This window comes from Terrapene carolina, unplaced genomic scaffold (assembly GCF_002925995.2).
Source record: "Terrapene carolina triunguis isolate 2854851 unplaced genomic scaffold, T_m_triunguis-2.0 Scaffold139, whole genome shotgun sequence".
Taxonomy (NCBI): Eukaryota; Metazoa; Chordata; order Testudines; family Emydidae; genus Terrapene; species Terrapene triunguis.
In genome coordinates, this window is record NW_020664490.1 from 12768729 (window position 1) to 12782115 (window position 13387).

Genomic DNA, 13387 nt, shown 5'->3' on the forward strand with positions numbered 1-13387 from the left:
CTGAACAAACTGGTGTTTTAGCAGCATCTGCACTAGTGCTAAAGGTATAGCTAAAGAGCTGTCAAGTATTTTGAGCTAAATATTTTAGCTCAGTCATGAGTTAACGGCCTGATCAATGGAAAGACTTTCATCAGACTAGCCCCTAATTCCATTGCACAATTACAATGATGTAAAATTGACATGAGAACAGCATCTGGCCTCAGACTGAAATTTTCAGCAGCAAACAGTGATTATTAGATGCCTCAATTTTGGGGTGCTCAATTGGAGACACCTTAAAGGGACCTGATTTCAGGCAAAGTCTATGCACCACTAAAGCCCTCAAAAACAGGGGCTCACCCTTTGAGAGCATGGGGTAGTGTCAGCAGGGTGAGATATGCCTTTCAGGCCTGGTTATGAAGTCCTTGTTCAGGCAAAATGTTCATTGAAATCAATGCAGCTCAGATGACTCTTACTCTGTCCCCACACAGTGACTATGCTTTTATATTCTTATTTTGCCCTTGAAAAGAGGCAAATTTGTAGGTCTTAAAGTGTACCCTGGGCATATGTCCTGGTGCATGTGTCCACATTAAATACATACACCTGGCTGTGGAGAGATCTGGGTAAAAAGTGGGGCCACTGATAAGGATAAAGGAGAAAATGAAAGATCCTAATCGAATCCCTAAAAGCATCATCTCTCAGCATAGCCGAGCCTTTGCCTTTTATTATGCGTCTTGTTACATACAGAATCCCTTAAAGTGTGTCACTTTTTCTAACAGGAATTGCCTTTTAGTTTTACTCCATGGGCTTAATTTGCATGTGCCAATGTCCTCCTCTGCCCATCTCTGTGCTCCTGGAGAAGACTGGTCTGTGTCCAACATGAGTCTCCAACAAGAAAGGCTTTTTGGCCTTCTTGTCTGTCTTCCTGACCTGCGACCTAAGGGCCAGACTGAGAACCTATTAGGCACACTGGTGGGCAGTTACTCCCAAGAGTATTCCCATTGAGTCTAATGTCATCTGCAATAGTGAACAATAACTCCCAAGGGAAAGAGGTTCACAATCTGGCCCTATTTCATTGAGAGCCATCAGCTTGTGCCTATATAACCACATGATCTTACTGTCACAATTTCACAGCTACATTTCAAGCTCCTTTTTACTATAGTTTGCTTTCACCCCCATTTCTAATAGTTACATCCAAATGATCAATCATTCTTTTAAAGAAGACCCTTCCTTCTAAAATAGAATTAGTAGAAAGGAGTCTTGTTTAAAAGAATTACAGCTACAGATCATCAGTGCTACCTATTAAAAAAATTACCCTACCAGAGGTGTGTCAGAGAACTCGCAGGAATTTAAAAAAAACAAATCTCAAATTCAGTAGTTAAGGATGAATACATGGTGCTGCTTTAGAAAGGAGAGATTTGCTGAGACAAACAGCATGAAAGCACATCGTGCAGGCCATGTGAACAGCAGCAAACTCTCAGTAATTGAATGCAATATTCAGGGTTGACGTAGTTATTTATAGATTCAAGATCCATTTAAATTCAATGAGAAATGAAGATGTAGAAAAGCAGAGAATCCCAAAGTTGTCATATAGGACAAATTAGACTACGGAGAATTTTTAGGCATGCAATAAAGCTATGTGTGGGTCTCATTTATGACAAAATGGATACAGATTGATGATTGACGGTGTGCAGCTATGAAAATATAAACATTATGTAAGTGTTAAGTATTAGTATTATGAATATGCACAAGGAGATGGACGGAACACAGACATAGACTGTAATAATAGATGAACTGTAGCATGCCATGTACAGGAACAGTTCAGAAGTGTATATACTGGAGCATTGTATTTATAAATATTAATTGTTTGGATACTTAGAAGCAAATATGAGAAATGGGTAACTAGCTAAAGAGAGGTTCTACCCTGAAAAGCGACTGTGTAAAAGAGCATAGTTTATTATGCCATGTTTATTGTGTCTTAGTGACACTTAGACCAAATCTGCTCAATTTAACAAGGAAAGTGGTTTTTCCACTGCAAACCCTGTAACCTCTGTGGCTTATGCACTGCTCTATATAGATTCTGCAACTGGAGCTGAGGCATTGATTCTGCAAAGCACCTATGCACATGATTAACTTTAAGCCTGTGCATAAGTTTAATTGAAGTCAACAGAATAAGTCTAAAGAAATAACCATTGATTGGGCTCAACAGTTCCCTGGTGCAATCCTATTGATGTTACTTCGATGATGAGTTTGATTTTGTGTTTGTATAATCCACAGGTGAGCGTGTCATACATATTCCCCTCTGTGCCTGCCAATCTGCAGGTGATAGGAGATGTTACAACGCCCAGCTACAGGGCCATGGTTCCACTTGTGTGATGACCATCCTCTTGGCCACTGCACTGTGGCTCTGGATCTCCAAAGCTAAAAGCATGAACAGCTTGCACTAACAAGCCAAAACTCTGCGGCTGGGGGCTGTAATAGCCTCCTATCCTCTGCAGATTGGCACAGAGGGGGATCTATAACATGCAAATGTAACCCACCGATGAGTATCTTGACAAAGATTATAGATATTCCTTAATAGCCTCACTTTACAATTTCAGAATGTTTTCTCTTAAAAACTTTCATATTTGGTTATTTAAAGCTGGAGTATAAAATGCAATATAAATACTTTTCACTGCAAGGACAAAAAATAGGAGTTTTTAAAGTGCTTTTATCAAAAACAGAAAGGCTTTTGTGGGAAGGACTTCTCCCTCGACTTAGAATTCCCCTTAGGATTTCTGAATCTTGGCCCTGCAGCAATGCACATTCATGCTTGCACTCTGTGACAAATGAGCCATGCAAAATACTGTCCAAAGCTCTGTTGACATTTCCTAGCAATAAAAACCCTCCCTTATTGCTTTGAGCAAGTGGGGACCCAGGGTTCTCAGACGCATCCGATCTAGCTACTTATACTGTACCCAACAGTGTGGTATAATCCCTCCCATCTAATAAATACCAGTCTTCTCTCTATTTGAGTGAAGTTCACCTCTGTGCAAACAGGTGTGGGAATGGGCTAAATCAAAAAGCTTCATTTACATAACCCCCCTCCCCAAATGAAAATGAGAACATGCAAACTGTGCTATGAAGGGAATGCTTCTCAAGGGCACCTTTCCCATGATGATTTATAAGCCATTGACTAATTTAAGCCAAGAAGTCTAGATGCCTATTAACAATATAAAAGATATCCTTTTTTGTAATAATTAAACATACATAAGAATGAAAATAGCAAACACACAAAAATAGTCTCAGCTGCTTCAGTTCACTAATAAACATAATCAACAAGCACTACAGCTAATAAGTAAACCAAACAAGAAGGGGGAAGGGAGTCAAAATCCCGACAAATTAAAGTACCTTCACGTAAAGAATGGCAGGTACTTTAAGTCTAAAACACACAAAATAATATATTGGTGAATAATATGTGCTTTAAAGAGTTCGAGGATGTGTACGCAGTGTCTAAGCTCATCAAGTGGGGTGTTCGAAAAGCACTTAACCTAAACCTCAGTTAGGTGCCTAACTCCCGCTGACTTTCAGTGGGAGCGAAGTGCCTAACTCGCTTAGACCTTGTCGACATTTGCGGCAATGTGTAGGGAATATGTGGCTACACGCTGCAGTGAAAGGAAGGCTGCACCACACTGTAGCTACACATGGCAGAGAAAGGCTCTGGCAAGGGAGAGGCAGCAGAGAGCTGTTGAAGCCTTTCCCAACTACCTCTGCTCTGCCAGAACCTTTTCTTCCCGCCAACGTCTTTCACTGCAGCAGGGAAAGGCTCTGGCAGTGAGGAGGCAAAGGAACTGCTATTTTTAGCCGTGTAGACAGGGGCACTGCTTGGGGCTGGAGAGACCATAGGGTTCAGGCATGTAGGGCACTCTACCCCACTCACCTAAGCAGTGCCTCACCGTCTACACTGCTTTTTCTAACTGTGCTAGCTAGGCTTGCAGTATATCTACTCTACCTGCTGCCGTCAGTGTAGACCAGTGGTTCCCAAACTTGGTTCGCAGCTTGTTCAGGGTAAGCCCCTGGTGGGCCGCGAGATGCTTTGTTTACCTGGAGCGTTCGCAGGTACAGCCGCTCGCAGCTCTCAGTGACCGCGGTTTGCTGTTCCCGGCCAATGGGAGCTGCAGGAAGTGGTGCGGGCCGGGCCACTGCTTCCCACAGCTCCCATTGGCCGGGAACGGCAAACCACGGCCACTGGGAGCTGCAAGCGGCCATACCTGTGGACACTCGGGTAAACAAAGCGTCTTGCAGCCTGCCAGGCGCTTACCCTGAACAAGCCGCAAACCAAGTTTGGGAACCCCTGCTATAGATCTACCCTTAGGCTCTCTTGCAAATCCTACCCATAGTGATTATTGCATTCTCTTGTAGTCCCAGCACCTCCTGTAACTAACTCCCTCTTTCCTGGTACCAGCATAGCAATGCATGAGAAGAGTGATCAGCTTCTTGGGTAGGGGAGAAGGTTGTGTCTTTGAAATGTTCCTCTTCAGGAAGCACAAGATCAAAACTATCTGGCTGCACAGAGATCTCCAATGTAGGATTTCGTGGGGTGGGGGAGCAGGAAAGGAATCCTAAAGGAATCACTAAAATGCTGCCTCTCTCCACATCTTCTTTAAAAAGTATGCTTCTCTCCTTTGAGTTACAGTCTACCTTACAGTGTGTACTTTCCAGCTAAATGTGAACTTCAGACTAGACTGCAAACAATAACCTCTTCCCACTTCCAAATGTAATGTAACCATTCCTTTCCATTTAGCACATCATATTTAAAATAAATTCCCGTGTATATCTAGGTCTGTTTTATGTGACCAACATATTTGTTTCTTTAAAGCTTGAGTAGAAAACACAAGATAAATACTCTTCAGTGCAAGGACAAAAATAGGAGCTTTTTAAAGTGCAACTCAGCTTTTATCAAAAATTGTGTTTGTTGAGAAAAGACCATGGGACATTCACAAATGTTCCCAAATGCTTCTGTTTGCTCAGACCCCAGCATGTGTAGCTACAATAACTTTCAGCTGGAAGAGCACCCAGAATATTAACATGCAAATGAATACACCAAGCTTCCCACTTTGCTTCAGGCTTCTAAGGGGCATCACTGCCACAATGTTGAATAGTATTTTTCATCTAGGCAATGGGGAAGATCTTCAGGTCATGTAGATTGTGATAGCTCCATTGGCTTCAATAGAGATGACAGTCTACACCACCTGAGGGTCTGCCCCCAAGTGTACAACCTATTTAGGACACTTGACATTTCAACTGGGTAATTTTTTTTAATTCAGTGAACTGTTAACTTGTGGATCTCCCTTTCACAGGATGGAGATGGAACTGTAAATCCCCATAACCTCTGCGAACTTTGGCTGTTTGGATAAATTGGGAAGAGGATTCAGCTTGCTCCTGATTTCAATTTAGGTCTAGGGAAAAAAATTGACCATAAACTTGTAAAATCAACACAGCATCAATTTTTTCCCCCATTTCTAGATGTTATTGAGACAAATTCTTATTCTGCTAAGCTCCAGTGCACTGACATATATCAATAGCAGCCTCATTAGTTATATTAGCTAAGAGAAAGAAGAGCTGGGTAAAATGTGGTAGTGTCATTGTGTGTGGGGTTCATGCTACCATTTTCTTTGTGTTTGATTTGTCAGTTTGCAACTGTTTGAGTTTAGCATTCAGTTGATTCAAATGGATCCCCCCACAAGCAAAGCAAGCTCAGTCAAAATAAGACAATTTCACGTTTTTCATCTTGAAGGCATTTGTAAGTGGTTTCAGTACATGGCTAAGTTCTGCCCAAGTTTGCTCAAATCTAGGCCCAGCTTTGTATTAAAGGCTTAGGTACATTAGCCACCAATATTTTGACTAACTTGGTCCACATTTAGAGTTTGGGGCCTAATTCACCCCTGGGTTACTCGAGTTTTACACTGTTATGCTGATTTCAGTAAAGTTACATCAAAATAAATTTGCCGTGACTAAGAAAGAAAAAGTTGTTTCTGACTAGATAATGCATGTTTAATGCAACTATCTGGAAATGGCAAGTTTGGAACTTTTCTAAATGAGGTGCATTCATTTGTGGATTGCACAGTGAGCCAAAGAACAACTTGCTATCTGAATGAGACACAGCTTTCCAGGCTGCCTGATAAAATGCAGGTGCAATGGAAATAGCTTAGCAAAATATCCTAGAACTGGAAAATGCCATGCAATAAAGCGGCCTACATAAAGTGTTTAGCAGCCCAGTAATGATGAGTTTTCAAGACCCTAAATAACCGTATTTGACAAACTTCAAAATAGATCCCATTCAAAATTAACCAGCACACTCCTCACACACAGTATGCCCCACACCACCGTTATTGTTATATACTACATTTCTCCTCTCAATCAGTGCATCAGGAAGTTGCAAGCTGGCTAGAAAAGTCCTACCAAAAAAAATCTCTAAAAAACTTTTCTTCCATTTAAAAAAAATAAACCACAACTTGACATATGTAAACCGCTGATAAAACTATTGCTAAAATTCTTCACTCTAATTCAACCCATTTTGCTATGTGGGAGTAAAATCTGGGGTACATATACAATTGCAGATTGAATAGGATAAAAAAAAGACTAGAAAACCTGCACCTGCAGAAAAATTCTAGATGCACAAACAAACGCTTTCAGCAATAGCTGAGGAACAGAACTAGGACAACTCATTCTTAATTAAAAAACCAAAACCTCAGCTTCCAGGACTTTTGAAATCAAAACAATATATACTCTCTCTATGGCTAGGTCTACACTACAGCGGGGGTCCGACCTAAGATACGCAACTTCAGCTACGTGAATACCGTAGCTGAAGTTGCGTATTTTAGGTCGACTTACCTGGCGGTGAGGACGGGGGAAAGTCGACCGCTGCCGCGCTGCCGTCGACTCCGCTGCCGCCTCTTGCCGCGGTGGATTTCCAGAGTCGACGGCAGAGCGATCAGGGATCGATTTTATCGCGTCTTCACTAGACGCGATAAGTCGATCCCAGAACATCAATTGCCTGCCGCCGGACCCTCCGGTAAGTGTAGATGTACCCTGAGACAAACGACTATGGCTGAGAGACTAGGCAAAAAGTAGAAATGGGACACAAATCCTACACTCTTATATTACATTATACCGAAATCAAAACAAAACCAGCATCTATATTCCTAATTCAAGCACCCTATAGTGCTACTGACACTAGACCAAATGATAAAAACAGCATACGGTCTACTGGGAGAAAAGAGCAAAACCCGCAAGCTATAGATCATGGCACAGAAGTTGCAATCTATTAGGCATCAACATATGAAAACAGCAGGTGGACTTTTAACAAGTATATCAAAGAATCAGTGATCACAGTGGAAACAGAAACTGGGTGAGAGGGTACAATGAAAATCCCTTAAAGTCTGGCTTTGTAATCAGTGTTTCAAGGGGAGAGTTGAATCTGAGGGACATTTCCCACTTTGTTTTTCAAAACATGAAGAATGAGAAAGTAAAAAAAAAATTAAACTAAAAAGTGAAAAATAACAATGTACATAACCGTGATTCAGCAAAAGAGACTGCAGCAACCGCCTCCTAATTTGTGGCAGCCTGACATTGAATCAGAATTGGCCAATAATATGGAAAGGTACACTGTAAACCCCATTGCCAGTGTGAAAAGGGTAACAGACACAGACACTTGCTGTATTAACTTTGGCAAACTTGTAATGTCAATAAAACTATTAACAATGATACACTAATTCAGTGGCTTATTCTTTTAACATGCAAGGAGCTATGTCCCCTTGAGATGCTGCACTGTAGGTGATCATGTTTTCCAAGTATGCTACAGTATTCCCTTTTGCTGCTTTTTAGCATTTGCTCTTTTTGCAAGGTCTCTATTATTTCCCTGCAACAGACTCTAAATTCCTTACATTCTTGAGCATCTTCAAAAAATAGTTGACATTTTTTCTCAGGCCTACAACCAACTTAGCCTCACACTCAACATCAAGAAAATGAAAGTACTCCACCAACAGGCTCCTGCTCTGATAATTCAAATAAATAAAGACACCCTGGACAATGTTGAGCACTTCCTTCACCTCGGCAGCCATCTGTCACAGAAAGCTGACATTGACAAGGAAATTCAACGCTGCCTCCAATGTGCCTGTGCAGTTTTTGGATGCTTGAGAAAATGTGTCTTTGAAGATTGTGACATCAAGAATCAAACCAAGGTTCTCGTGTACCTGGCCATTATTATCCATGTTCTCCTATATGGTGCCGAAACTTGGATCATGTGCAGTAGACAGCTCAAGGTTCTTGAACAATACTATCAACGGTGCCTGCGCAAGATCTTCTGTATCAAGTGGGATGACCAAGATACCAACATCAGTGTTTTGTCCCAAGCCAAAACCTCCAGCATTGAAGCTATGATCATCTGCCACCAATTCTGTTGGGCTGGTCATGTTCTTTGAATGTCAGACAATTGACTCCTGAAATTTATGGAGGGAATTGTATGATGGGACTGCCTACGATGGCATATGGCCCATTGGCCACTGGCAGTAGCAAAAATCTACAACGGTTGGAGACGGGACACTAGATGGGGAGGGCTCTGACTTACTACAGAGAATTCTCTCTCAGGTATCTGCCTGATGGGTCTTGCCCACATGCTCAGGGTCTAACTGATTGCCATATTTGGGGTCGAGAAGGAATTTCCCCCCCGGTTCAATTTGGCATAGACTGTGGAGAGGTTTCGCCTTCCTCTGTAGCATAGGACACAGTCACTTGCAGGTTTAAACCAATGTAAATGGTGGATTCTCTGTAACTTAAAGTCTTTAAAGCATGATTTGAGGACTTCAGTAACTCAACCAGAGGTTAGGCATCTGTTACAGGAGTGGGTGGGTGAAGTTCTGTGGTCTGCAGACTAGATGATCACAATGGTCCCTTCCGACCTTAAAGTCTGAGTCTGAGTCACGGCCAACAAACGAAGGGCGGGCAAAAAAAAAGCTCTTCTAAGGTACCCTCAAAACCAACATGAAGAAGTTCAATATTGATATAAACTCATAGGAAACCCAAGCCTCCAACCGATCAAAATGGAAATGGACGTTGTGCAAGGATCCCAGTATTTCAAGATCCAACAGGAAACAGAGAAACGGGAAAGGAAGAAAGAATAAGCCACAGCCCGACAACAATCCAGATCCACACTTTCCACTGGGAAATGTCTGCCTCAGCTGTGACAAGATCTGTGGATCCTGGATCAGTCTCATTAGCCACCTATGGATCCACTGTGATAACTAGCTATCATTTTATGGGCGACAATCATCCTCGACCTAGACGGGATTGCCAACGATAATAATTTGTGTTAAGCACAGATTTTGAAAAGAAATTTACTATCTCAGCCATTTTAAGCCATTCATTTCTTCTCTTTCATTAACTTCAGTGGCACTACTTGGAGTTGGAAGTTACAATCAATGTACAGGGTAACAGAATTGGTCTAAAACAAATTCACCAAAAAAACCTTTGAATTTTTCTGGATTTTTTCTTAGTTCTTTGTGTTTTTATCAGAATGCTGAAACATCAAGAAAAATGAACAATTACAGAAAAAAAAATCCTTTCTATGAAAAAGCTATTTTTCATCAAGAGACCTTTTTCAACCAAAAATGTCAAGTAACTCTAATAAAAATCTGCCACATAGGGCACAGTCCTCAGCACCCTCGACTTCCATTCAACTGCAGTGAAGCCAGTGGAAGTTGAAGGCTCTCAGTGCTATGTCTGAGGTGCTCAGAACATCACACAATGGGGCCTTTATTAATGAATTTACTCTCACTGCAGCATTGTCCCCTTGCTTTATCTGTGAATTACATTCCTATTTGCCATATGCCCTTCAGCTGGCTTCGACTCAACTTGACATTTGCTGCCCTAATCATCCTCTCTCTGCAACTCTTGATTGACTTGTAATCTTTTCCTGTTTGTTTCTTGTGGTGCCTCCTGCTTTCCCAGTTTCAGACTGTGGTATTTAATTTTAGCCTCTGACCTTTGAGCAATCATTCATGAATCCACATTAGCTGCTTTTTGTTCCTTGCGTCATCCTTTTTCAGAGAAACTGTCATCTCTTCAGTCATTTATCATTGCAATCCAGATCCTCCATTTCTGTAAATCTGCATAGCTCCATTGATTTCGATGGAGCTGCTCTTATTTACACTAGCAGAGGATCTGGCCCACAATCTGTAGAGGCTTCTGTGTAATCCCTCTGGAGCAGGACTGTTATCTGCTCACTTCCTGTTTGCTACCAACACTGTGCTTACTCACAGGTCTTCATATGTGACTCAACTCTAAATTCTTGCTATAAACAATGAGTCACAGCTCCCTATTGTAGTAGTAAAATACCTATTTTTACAGAGTGGCAAGTAATTTTGCATAAGAAAAAAGGGCCTTCTGTTTTTATAAGAGGTGAGCAAATATATGGATCTTGTGGACCCCAATTTCTTAGGATCTTGCATTTGTATTTGGGGCAGCCCTATACACGCTTTAGACTAGAGATAAAATCAGAATATTTATAGCTATTCTAATCTATTTTAAACACTTCTTACAGCTTGGGAAATCAATAGGTTGAACAGATTTGTCAGCTCACTGGAGCCCAGTTCTGGAGACAGCAGAATCTCTGCTGCTTGGTAAATTTTTGCTGGGAAAATTACAGTGGAAATATTAAACACCTCTGACAATGAGCCATAAGGGCTTTTCACAAATGAGCTGAGAAGCACTTTGGGGCCCTGATGGGTTTTGTAGTAAGCACAGGGGGTCCATTAACTGCACTATCACTTCCCCACTTCTCTTGAGGCATGAAGAGCCAATTTCTCGATTTTGTTCAATGGTGGTTCAAAGGCAAAAGCCTTTTGGGTCAAGATAGTAGCCAACACCACTGTGTGTTTTTAAAAAAAGGCAATACTGTAGCTTTGACTGGAAGACTGCCCAGGGTTGTAAGAGGAGTAAGATTTCCTCTTCCCCCTTATGCAGGGGCCACACAGGCCACTGGTACACAGGTTTACAGGGCACTGTACACCTGCATAACTTCCCCCATTGTGAGGAGGTGGACAGGGAATGGCTGGTGACTTGACTTTTCCCCCTCAATACTGGTCAGCCAGTGGAATAATCTGGGACATGGCGGAGAGGGGTTGCAATTAGCTGCTGGTATAGGCCAACATAAATTAGGGAGAAAGGGAGTAGTAGAGAAATGTGGCTTCCTGAGTGGTGCAGTTTTTACTATGGGCTCTCTCCTTGGCACACAATCTTGCCCTAAATGATGGTGTGAGACACTGTTGTCTAATGCTTAGAACAGGCACTCTAATAGTTAGAAGTTTAGGGTTGTAATCTAGACCGGGCCTGATCCAAAGCCCATTGAAGTAAAAGGAATGATGCCCATTGACTTAATAAACTTTAGATAAAGCCCCAAGTCACTTACTCAGTGTGACATTAGATGAGCAACTTTCCATCTTGCTTTACCTGTCTGTGGGCTTCTCTACACTGGAAACACTACAGCGGCACAGCTGCGCTGCTGTAGCACTTCAGTGTAGACACTACCTATGATGATGGGAGAAGTTCTCCTAACAGTGTAGGTACTCCACCTCCCTGAGAGGCAGTAGCTAGGGCAATGGAAGAATTCTTCCGTCAACCTACCACTGTCTACAGGGGGGTTGGGTTGGATTTTTCATACCCCTGAGTGACATAGCTGGGTTGACCTAACTTTTTAGGCCTGTAAAATGGTAATGAGATGGGGTGTTCACCCCACACTTGCCCTGAAATGGTTAATGTAGGCCAAGAAGAGGGCCAGTTAACCAGACAGGCCACAGCTGAAGGGAATCAGGTGGCTTAAGTAATCCCCTGACTGAGTGAGGGAGCCCAGCTGCAGAGGAACAAGCTGGGCTGGGTTTATAAAGGTAGGAAGCTGATAGGATAGGGAGCTACAGGGAGTAGTCTGCAGTCACTCCCTGGCAGAAGGGAGGTATGTTTGGGACTATACAGTTTAGTCTATAGTTACTCCCTGGGAGGAAGGAGTTTGAGTTGGCAAACCCAGATGGGGGTGGGAAAGCCAGAAAAGTAGGAAAGGCTCAGAGGAAGAACAGCAAGGTATAGGATAGTATAGACCATGGCCACTGATCAGACGGTCCCTGAGCTGGAACCTGAAGTAGAGGGCAGCCCAGGTTCCCCTGCCAGCCACTGGGGAAGTGGCACTTACAGGACAGTGAATGGGAAGACTGCCTGAGCCCATTTGTGAGGAAAGACTCTGATACCACAGAAGGGGGAAACATGTACAGTGACCTGGCTGGAAGGCCAAGTCATGAAGAGGAAGCTGCAGCTCCTGGAGCAAGAGGGGCTGCAGGGTGACAGAGAATGCTGGGTGGAGAGACTGTCAGAGGAGGGTGCAGTACCTGGAAGGAGCTAATCCCCAGAACACCCAGAAGGAGGCGCCTAGCAGTGAGTGGACCCTGTGACATTTTGATTCACAGGTAGGTCCATAGATCCTGGACAAGGGAGTCTAGTTTCTTTTGGGTCTCTGGAGGCAGACCATTCCTGTGAGCAGGGCCGCCCAGAGGATTCAGGGGGCCTGGGGCAAAGCAATTTCGGGGGCCCCTTCCATAAAAAAAAGTTGCAATACTATAGAATACTATATTCTCGTGGGGGCCCCTGTGGGACCTGGGGCAAATTGCCCTACTAGCCCCCCCCCCGGGTGGCCCTGCCTGTGAGTCCTACATAAAACTCACTGTCTGTTTTGCAGGAGTGGGAATTCATGAGTAGTTATTTATGGCTTTGAATTGACTGTAGCAAAGCCACCACATCCCAAATTTTTAACATTTGTATCTTCATTATTTTCAGTGATAATATTGTATAGCTAGATTAATACAGTGCACTTTTTATCCAAGGATTTCAAAGCATTTTTTCCAAATATTTGTTATGCCTCACAATACTCTTTTCAGGTCTTCATAAGGCTGCCTGTCACTGTGGCACCATACCATGAGATTAACGGTGCAAAACCTCATTCCACGAATACGTGAGTGTGGATGATGTGAATATCACATTTATCAACAGGAGTATATATTTTCCAGCTGCTTTGTGATTCAACTGCAACCAGGTTAATGACTGTGGTTTTCCCTGCCATTTTTCATGGCATGATTTAAAACTTTTAAGATTTAAATTTTATTAGAGAATATTTAAAAATAAACGGTACAAAAGATTTGAAAAGTCAGTTGTCAATCATTGGGGGGAACATACAGAGTATGGGGGAGATGTTGTTATGTCGGGGTTGGCAGCACACATAATACATACAGACTGTAATGTCTCCAATGGGGGGGTGGGCGGTGGGCAAGATCAAGACACAGTAGGTAAGTGGTGAGGGTCAATCATCCACACAGGGGGGACAAATAGCCAT